A 10,617-nucleotide genomic window follows, 5' to 3' on the forward strand; every position below is an offset into this window, starting at 1 on the left:
CGAGTCAGATGGAAATGATGGTAAAATGAGAAATTATTGGCAAATATTGCAGGAATGTCCTCTCGTTTCATCCATCTCTCTATCAAGGCCATTAGGTCTAGTCTTAAAAGACTAGCAATATATATAATGAAGTATGCTTGATTTTTTTTCATATAGTATGATATTACGACAGTTGTATCACCCTGACATTTTGAAGAAATGCTCATTATATAGAAGTATATTCATGTAGCTGCATGAATTTATTTGTATATATATATATATATATATATATATATATATATATATATATATATATATATATATATATATATATATATATATATATATATATATATATATATATATAACGGGGTAGGATTCACTTGATATATTATTTTATTTTACATCCCTGGAAATGCACCTTTGGTTTTCTGTCACTTGGTTATGTGCGCTGTCCCCTTTAAGAAAAAAAACGAGAGAGAGAAAGAGAAGTGCACGTCAGACCGAAAGAGATCTGGGTTGAAAACAAGAGTTACACAAAGAAAATAGTTGATAAAACTGTTAAAAGGATATATCCACTTGTGAATGTGTGGCGTCAGCGAGTACATGGTTTACTTCGACGATCACACAAGAGTTGCGTTATTGCTCGTGAGAGCTCGACAGGTGTGGGAGGGGAAATTCAGACCACGTTAATGGAGGTCGAGCGTGAGTTACCCTAAAACGTCACAAGAGTTAAAGTGCTAAATAATGTACGTTATTTTATATGTTAACCGAGCATGCAGTAATTCTTATGCTTTATACTGTGTTAGAGGGGAGAGCAATGATATGTGAGATCAAGTGTAAATGACCATGTGAGCTTTTGCTGTGTTTTTCAGGGAATCAGTCGGAGTGATTGTTGCTTATTTAATTTTCCCAAAGTCTGCATCGTTTTGTCTATTTTCTGATTAATATGCTTATACGAAGCTGTAGATGTGCAGATGGGGTATGCATGTTTATGATCTTTTTTTTACATTTTTTCTTCTTTGTTTAAACAGGAGAGCACACATAGGCCGCTGCTGTTGTTTTTTTGTAACCTTGTTTGCTCCTGTGAAAACCTCTTTTCTTCAGGAAAGTTGTAATTTTGTTTCTGGAGACCACTGAAGTTAATTAGGTGGTTGTCTCTGTTAATTTATTTTTATTTTCGTCACTTTGTCTAAGAAGGTCATATTTTGTTTGATTGGATTGTGATTTTCGTCAAGCATTTCCCTGAATTAAACCTTAATGCTGAGTTTCCTTTAAGCCTCAGTTAAGAATAAAAGAACCCTTATTTGTTAGATGTTCTGGCTTTGTTTGTGTTTTTTTTTTTTTGTTTATTAGAAGTAAACTTGCCCGGCAACATATATATATATATATATATATATATATATATATATATATATATATATATATATATATATATATATATATATATATAAAAGGAAGAAACCGCTTACACAGGAGTCAGTAGGTTCAGCTTTGTAACATATTTTCCACTCTTGCCCAGAATAGATGAATTATTACGTTAATGTAGCTCATCACTCCCACAGAAGCTTCATATACCAGTGGCCTGCAGCCCCCTCTTAAACCATTTGCCTTGTCTGTCTGTCTCGTTACTATTCCACACAGGTCTCTGTCAAATGTGAGCAGATTATTACAGAGAGAATAAAACCGTTTGACAGGAAGATCAATGGTTGACTTGATTGATTGAGCATCCACCCAAATGAATGACACCCCGGAGACACTCTCCCTGTGTCAGATGGATAGATGTACCAATACTGATGATCTAAAAATCAAGGTGGGTTTTAAACATGGTGCCCTCTGCTTGACTCATAAACAGATGTACTTTTCGAAACAATAATGTCGCCCCTGAATCATTTGTGCCTGGAACCCACGGTTTTTAAGACGGTGTCTAATAAATGATTGGTGTTTAGGATTATGGGACTCATGGGTTATACTGAAAAAAAGAGATCTTGAGGTTACAAACAAATGAGATGAAAAATACCATCACACTTAGTTAGAGGACAATTTTTTCTTCAGGTCATCACCGCAATCCTTCGACATTTGTCAGGCTCTGTGATGGTGATGAATAATTTAAGGATTAATTTCATTAGAGGCCCATGCTTCTCCTTTGGAAAATGTGCACGTCGCCCCACAGTTCCCATCCTGACTCTATTGCCCTGGGGAAGACAAGGCATCATTTGACATTGACATTGATTAAATCCCAAAGATGTTTGGACAGCGGGGCTAATAAGCTGTTAATACTGTTTCTCATAGATGCCCTCGTGGTCATAGGGGGCTTGGATATCTACTGTTAAATGCTTGTAGAGATACCTTTGTTAACATCAAAATTAACAAGACACCCTGCTACAGCTTTCAGAATGCTTTCTAGACTGTACTTTATTTGTATTGTGTATATAAAGGATTAGAAGTGGCACTTAAAAAACAAAACAAACAATTATTAGTTTAATAATACTTAAAAGCACATAACTTTGCGGTCAGAAACACTTTTTTCTTAAATAAATTAGCAATTTTATTCAGCAAAGATGCATTAAATTGCATGAAAATGTGACTATATTTTCTTAAGTCAAAAAAAACGTAAAGAAATAAATGAAAATCAAAACAAAAAATCAGAAATCGGCATATTTGAATGTTTCCTGAAGATGGACACAAAAGACTGGAGCAATAGCTGCTGAAATGCAGCTTTGACTTCACAGGAATACATTTTATTTCATACATATTAAAACACAAAACTTTTTAAAAATTATTATAATTATTATAATTTATTATGTTTTTACAGTTTTATTTATTATATCTTTTCTACTGACTGAATCCATATCCATGGTCTCTATTGAACTGTTAATAGTCTGGGAAAATTTGGGAAAGTTTAATACTCATAATAAATAAAAACGTACCAAAATTAACCATTTCTACAAATATTTTTCATGCATTTCATATATTTGATGTGAATGTAAAAAATGTTTATATGCAATTTACATATCTTTACAAAAAATTATCATTCATTAATAATTGTTTTCTTCATTTTTAAGTATAGTCCTTTGACAGCAGTTATTCTATTTCATGTCCGTCTTTTTTTAGATTGCTTGGAAAGCACATCAATGCAGTAACAAATTATGTGCGTGAGCACATTCTGCAGTTTAGAAGAGGTCTACAGGAGAACAAATGTCCATGTCTTTCTCTCATTTTTGCTGTTGCTGAAAATAAATACAATTATCTTATAATGGGATCCATAGAGATAAAAGTAGTCTTCTATCAAACCTCTGACAGAGAAAGGATGTTGAATGGATAGAAACTCCAGTTAAAGTGCTTCTTTTATCAGCACACCTTTTTATATGCAAATGTGGCAAGTTGCCTATTTACTGGTACAGGAATTCAGGTGAGAATTCATTGCATCTCTTCTCCAGCTGTGGCCTATAATCAAGTGCTGACAAACTCAAATGTGGAAAAACATATTTGGGTTCATATGTGTTGGAAAACCAGCATTTGCAGTTGTTCTGGGCATGGAATTAACAATTCTTTGAAAACTGCTCCCACTGTCTGTCACATGGACTATTTGTTATGTAAAATTTTCATACGTTTTTTCTTTAAGTTATTTTCTTAAAGAAGAGAGTACCTTGCACAATCAGGCTTTTCCTAAATTGCTACGTTAATTGTACTATTCCGGCGTCGTGGAGCAACTTCAAAATCTGGTGTAAACCTTCAAAAGTTTTAGTGCTAACAACAGAAGTGAGTAGAACAAGTCATTAAGGCTAAATAAGACCAAGGAGCTTACTGAAGGAGCTATTGAGGGATTAAAGGCATTTTGGTGCAGAAGGACCATCCTGAATTGAAGTAGATTTATTCTAAACCCTACTCCAGAGACTGAAGCTTGAATAGCCACTTTTTCCCTTTTTTTAGTCATTTAGGCTTGCTGACCAAATTTCACTCTACAAACTTGTACAGCATGAGGAATGAAGTGCTGACAAAATTAATACATTTGCAGTTTCAAAGGTTATTTTGAAAAAGGTTGTTGAAATATTACATTTATTTATAACATAAATTATACAAATAGAAATCTATACATGTAAATATATGCAAATATTTTAAAAAATATATACAGTATATACAGTGTGCATTTATATGTACAGAATAAATATACACAGAATGCACATATGCAAACAAAAACTTTTATATGCGATTAATAACGATTACTCGTTTGACAGTTCTAATATATATATCAACTCTACTCAAGCACTATTACTTGTTTAAAGACCATGATGTACATCACACTCAACAAATATAATTTTAGGCTTTACAGCCAGGACGTAATGGAAACAGGACAGCACGGCATGACAGAATACATTTACTTGACTGGCCAACTGATTTAATTAAAGTTTGAGCAACTCCACAAAGCCTGAGTAGAACACAGAATCTCCAGTGAACTGAGATAAGCAGACTTTCCCAAAATGATCAAGTTTTCAAAATGTATCATTTTAGTGAGTCATTACACTATATCTTGGGAGACTAATTGACGAGGCAGACATGGATGATTTGGAAAGTCCCTTCAGATTTGCTTAGATTTCTGGGTGTGAGACAAAATTGATTCCATATTCAGCAATTGAATTAAATAGGTTAATATGAACTGTCCATGACAGGTTGCCAATTCTCCACATTATCACAATGTAGGAGGAAAATACCATTTACCTTACCAAAGAGAAAGCAATTCTTCTGCACCTGCACAATGAGCCTTAGCTTGTGTTAACTGAAGCATGAATCCTTTCTGCTTTTAATGCTTATAAATACTGTAGAAAATCCACTAAAAAGTGTCCTAGACATTCCAGCGGAGACTGAAAGGTAATACAAAATGCAAGACAAGCTGACCCTTACCATGTGTTGCTTGAGTAGTTACTAGAAAATTCTCAGCAACACTAATTAAACAGGACAATAAAAGCAACTTCTAGTTAAAAGCAACAGATTAACATGACACGGTTGCCCTTGCCATTGTACATGCAAACATCTGAATTCCACAGGTCATAAACACGCAAATAACTTGTTGTCGACCTAAGTATCACTCTGGTTATTTGTAGCCTGTGGTGTTCCCTTGTGTCACTGAACTTTTGCTGTTTTTCTTTGCCGTTGTTTTTTTTTCTCAAATCTTATTTCCTAACTGCAAATTGTTTCAACTCTGTCAACCACAGTCATATTCTCTCACTGGTTTTACAGCTGATCTCTGCTCTCAGAAGGCAGAAAAACAACAACACCTCCCTACTGCTTTATTTTCAATGACACGTTCAAATCAGCATCAGTGAAGTTGATTAGACCAGTGATGAAGCTTGGCTGTCTTTCTACAATCTTTATACCCTCTTGGGTCATCAAATTTTCAGTTTTAATGTTCATTCAGTTTTATCCCAAAAAATGATTATGTTGGTTGTTGAACGTATCAGAACTGTGTATCCTACAGTATATTTTACATCTGAAATGTAGTTCTAAGGAACACGAGCTGCGTCAAAATACTTTGGAAGGGCTTTTGCATGACCACGTTCTAAAGCATGGGTGGAATCAGTCCAATAAAGAAGTGAGACATCAAGAGCAGAGTGAGGTAAACAACCATAAATATAAAGGCACACCCAGAAAAGAGCGTGTTAGCAGTTTTGCTTGTGGCACCTGTCCTACTACTTCCGAGGCACAGACTGTTGTCATAGGGATCGCAAGTGGATTTAGCAGAGGAATCTGAGAAGGGCTCATTCTTATCGCGGTCCTTACCCTCTAGATCCACAGCTCCCTCTCAGGGATCAGACGCCCACTAAGCAGTTTCTTCCCCCCAGAGAGATAGAGCCATTTTCCTCCAAGGAGGCTGATGTGATGTGCGTTGACACAGAGGAGACTATGGACTATGGACTATCTTATTCTCTTGCGTATGAAGAGCTTGTGGAGGTGGTGACCTGTGCTGTCGCCAAGTTAAGCAGCCACAAGCCAGCTGAGAACCTGAATCTTCATGCCAAAAGCAAATTAGAAGAATGCTTCCTGCATGCTTGATTGCAACCTCCATCCCAGGGCCTTTAATTTTTCCCCAGATTTCTACACAAAAGTGTTGAGTTTGTGGGGTAAACCATACTTATCCCATATCTTCAGCCCCACCATTACTAATTATTCCAATACCGTGGGCTTGAATAAGAAGGGATATGGGGCGATGCCAGGAGTAGAGCAGACAAGTTATCTTTTCCCATCTTCAGCATTGATCCTTAAGGCTCTGAAGCTTCCTACCAGGCCAGTTAGACTGACATCCGGTCTGGTGAAGAAAGCTAATATTATCTGTTGCAGGCATACCAAACTGATCTGCTCAAGGACATGGAATGGTGACAGTAAACAATGTTGTTGATGGATTTCAAGAGGCCGTTCCCAGGTCCACAGGGCTGTTGAGCAGTAGCAGCCCCAGGTGACTAGCTCCTCATAATGCAAGATCCAGAAACAGTGTCACAACCTGTAGAGGCTGGTTTCCTTAGCAGACTTTCTGATATTATGGATACTTCCACACTAGTGGGCCCTGACTGCTGGGTCGGCACTCATGACCCTATACAGGCTGGGGCACCAGATTGTCCTGTTGGATCAGGGAAAACTCCTCTTACTCAGAGCAGTTTACATGTCAGTCTCCATGATTTTTTCAAGTAATACCTACCCCTATATTCCTAAAATCAATCGGAGCTAATAACTGGCTAACAAGGATGTAGAAGCACTTAACCCTGATCATAAGGCAGACCAGCTGTTTGTTTGCTTTGGTCCACTTAAGAAAGGATGTCTGGAGACAAAGCAGTTTCTAAGTAGGTGGGTGGTCAAGACCATTAATTTCACCCATGAGTCCTCTGGCTCGTCACCTATGGTGGTAAGAGCGCACTCAACCAGAAGTATGGTGGCCTCCAAGGGCTTCTCATTTGGCATAAGCCTGCAGCACATTTGTGCTGCAGCAGGCTGGAACTCTCTGCACAAATTTGTCCTCTTCTACAACCTTAACCTGGCATCTACCCCAAGTTCTCTCATCTTGATGTGCTTGGAAGATACACACTAGGCAGAGGACTTGATAGTAGTAAATAATCTCATGACCAAAGTGTTTTGGCACAGCTTGATTTCTTGATAGGAGAACATTCCTAGGTTATGTAGGTAACTATGGTTTCCAGAGTGAACAAGATGCTGTGTCGCCTTGCCGTACTCCATGCATGTGTTAACTTCATCAAAAACTAACAGGTAATTTGCTGGGTGTGCCTTTATACTTCTTAATTGCTTGTCACTCCGCTTGTGATGTCTTCTCTATTGGAATGATTCCACACGTGCTTCAGAACATAGTAACACAGAGGCATTCCCAAAGTGTTTTGATGCTCTCATTCCCTCTGGGAACCATGATTACAACTTAACCTAGGGATGGTCTTACTTCATAGTTTGCCTTGAAGAAAGCTCATATTGTTTTTTTTTATTTTTTTTTTTTATTAAAGCTCTATTGATGTTTGTTCATTGGCAAATGTCTTTATTCAAATTTCATAAAGCACTGATAAATTTCATTAACACTGTGGATTTTTTGGCAGTAAAAAATATTTAAATGAACTGCACAAAATAGTTTTAAACACCCAATAAGACAGAATATGCTAATTAAAATGAACCTGTGTGTCAAGACGTAAGGATACAACTAGCACAGTTATCGCTGTAAAGGTAAATGTAAGAAATAAAATTTACACTGCAAGAATATTGGCAAACTAACTGATTTACATCCTTAGCACTTACCAAAATGTGCTCACTGTAATTTTCCATAGCAACTCTGTAAGCAAACAGATTAGACAAAACAGTCCTGACACTTTTTTTCCCCAAAGGTACAATACATACCATATTCTTTTCAACAATATCTTCACCTGACTGCCTGTGCTCACTTTCAGTGTGTTTCAGTTAAATGCTGGAAGGCAAAAACAACAACATAAAAAGGCCCCCCCCCAAAAAGTCAAAATTATTCAAACGTTAAGCTAAAAGACACACTTTCGTAAAATAGCAAAAATGGGAATGGCATAGCATTCTGGATACAAGACTAATCTAATGCAAAGTGAAAGTGTCACAGGCCATATCACCTACTTAAACTAAAATCCACAGTGACCAATGCCTCCTAAACCCCTGACACAGTATATGTTCATACACTGAGACAAAAAATAGCTGCGTACAGTGGATACAATAATTATATACAGCAAATATAGGGGAAAAAAATAATCTAAATAGTCCTAAACTAAGTAACAACTGGACAAACAAACAGTAAACAAAGGCAATAGGCAAATTCACAGTGCAGGAAGGTGAAAGTATGTGAACCATTGGATTTAATAACTTGTTGACCTTCCTTCAGCAGCAATAACCTCCATCATTTCCTGCAATTATACATCAGATCTGAATGATGGTCAAAGGGAATTTCACACCGTTTCTTTACAGAAACTGTGTCTGTTCAGCAATATTGCTGAGATGTCTGATATGAATCAGGTTGAGGTCAACTGAACCACTTAATGGCATATTTTCTTCTGTTGAAGCCATTCTGTTTTTGATTTACTTCTGTGTTTTTGGGTCCTCTTGCATCATCAAACTTCTGTTGGAGCTTTATTTACTAGACAGATCTCCTTACATTCTCTTGTGAAATGTCCTGATAAATGTATTATGCAGTATGTTAATAATACATCCTAAATGTATGTTGTAGTATATAGAAACATACAAAAATCCAATGATTCAAAGGTTTTCAAAAGTTTGGGGTCACAAGAAAAAAAAAAAGAAGTTCTTTTTATTCATCAATAAATACTGTTAAAAAATACCACAGATTTCACTAATATTAAGCAGCACAATAACAAAAAAGTTGAGCATCCAATCATATTAAAATAATTTCAAAAAAATTGTGACACTGACCACAATAATAAATTACATTTACATTTTATGTAATATAATTAGTATATACAGTATATATATAATATTTATTTATTCTTTTGCAACATTTTTGAAAGATACATGTGGATGTTACGTGTCCTTAAAACTGTTGCACATATAAATGAAGAAGTCAGCGCTCTCAGTTTACAAATGTACTTGAGTCATTTCTCAGCAGAAGGTCTCTCAGTTCCGTCAGGTATCTTATTATTCTGCAACTGTAGTATAATGTGTGATCTGTGACTTAAACTGGAGAGTGTACCTTACATTATCCCCTACAATGAACATGCTTGCACAGCATGTTAAGAAGACATATGGCAGCTATTGCAGCTCTGAGGTCAAGAGCGAGATCCATGCACCTTTGTTATTACATGCATCAAAACAAATAAACAAAACAGGTGACTAGCTCTTATATGTGCAGTTGGAACTGCACATAAAAAGATATTCCCTTTAATAACACTAAATGCTGTTCTTTGAGACCAGCAGAATGCATTACTTTGTATGCGCTAAAAGGTCTACACTGACTGTCAGAATGGAGTATGAGTGGGATGTAGATATGAACAGTGAGTTTCAGACATTTATTCAGCTCGCTTAAGGGGCGTAACATCTGGAGATAGCACTGACGATGAATGATTTGAAGGCTGGCTCTCGTAAGATGAAAGACATCTCCAACCACAACTCTACCTCAATTATAATCACAGTTGACAACAGTGTGTGGTGGTTTCTAGGAAATGAATCCCTGCAATCTGAGCTTAATCGCTAACAACATGGCCTGCTTTAAGGAGGTCTGTAATACCTGAAGAAAGCTGTCTTTAGCTATCAGTTAGGGTCAGCCTCACACGTCATGCCCACGGAACATTTTCTAAATGTCTAATGCATATGGCACACAAAAGTTGAAACACTTCAGGAGGTTTTAAAATTGTCATAGGATTGGTTGAATTCTGCATTTCCAGGAGACGTGTGTCAGGTTCTTCAACGTTTTTGCCTGGAAACTAATTTATTGTGACGCCCAACCCCCTCATGAAACAAGAAAGCTGTCGTGTTTACAACTGTGATGATGAGCTGTCAGGATCAACGAAATGTTGGATTTTCAAAAGTGTAAAGTATTTTCTAAAGTATGCGACATAGAATTTAAAATGAATGAATGTTTTACACCCTGGTCTGTTAGTGGGAATCCTGAAATTGTGACGCTGAATGAAACCAATTGGTTGTTTGACATGTTGGTCAAATGGCCTCATGTGCGGGTTTGGACAATGAACAGAACGCAAGACTAGCTATTAGTCACTCAACCCTATTTGCTCATGGATACAGTTTTTTTTAAACCAGTCACTGAGCTATAGATGTCATGTGACTAAACATACTGGAGCTGACTGGTTGATAATGTATGTACGACTCCATGCCCAAACTCTCAAACTCCCTGCCACATAATTAATACAAGGGAGGGAACCACCCAGTTCTAAACCAGTCTAAAACCAGAAATAGGCTCTGTGCGAATTCAAACACAAATATAGATGCAAAAAGGAATATATTTCTATGTATAAATAGTAATTGCATAATCACTTCAAATACAGCATAAAGACAAGGTATGCATTCCCACGTAGACACACCAAAGTCAGATTTGAGGATCACTATGTGGTGGGAGAACATCACACACTCAATAGATTGGTTTTATATGTCTCTTGAGCGCAAATA

The 10,617-nt window shown here is 36.6% G+C and overlaps 1 long non-coding RNA gene across 1 annotated transcript; it reads left to right on the plus strand.

Annotated features, from left to right (window-relative positions):
• Positions 1-498: 498 nt before the first annotated feature.
• LOC122326720 lies at positions 499-3,856 on the plus strand. The gene is made up of 3 exons (XR_006247501.1): positions 499-728; positions 1,624-1,792; positions 3,094-3,856. It is a non-coding gene; the product is annotated as an uncharacterized LOC122326720 (long non-coding RNA).
• Positions 3,857-10,617: the final 6,761 nt, after the last annotated feature.

Source organism: Puntigrus tetrazona, chromosome 2 (genome assembly GCF_018831695.1).
Source record: "Puntigrus tetrazona isolate hp1 chromosome 2, ASM1883169v1, whole genome shotgun sequence".
In the NCBI taxonomy this organism is placed as follows: domain Eukaryota; kingdom Metazoa; phylum Chordata; class Actinopteri; order Cypriniformes; family Cyprinidae; genus Puntigrus; species Puntigrus tetrazona.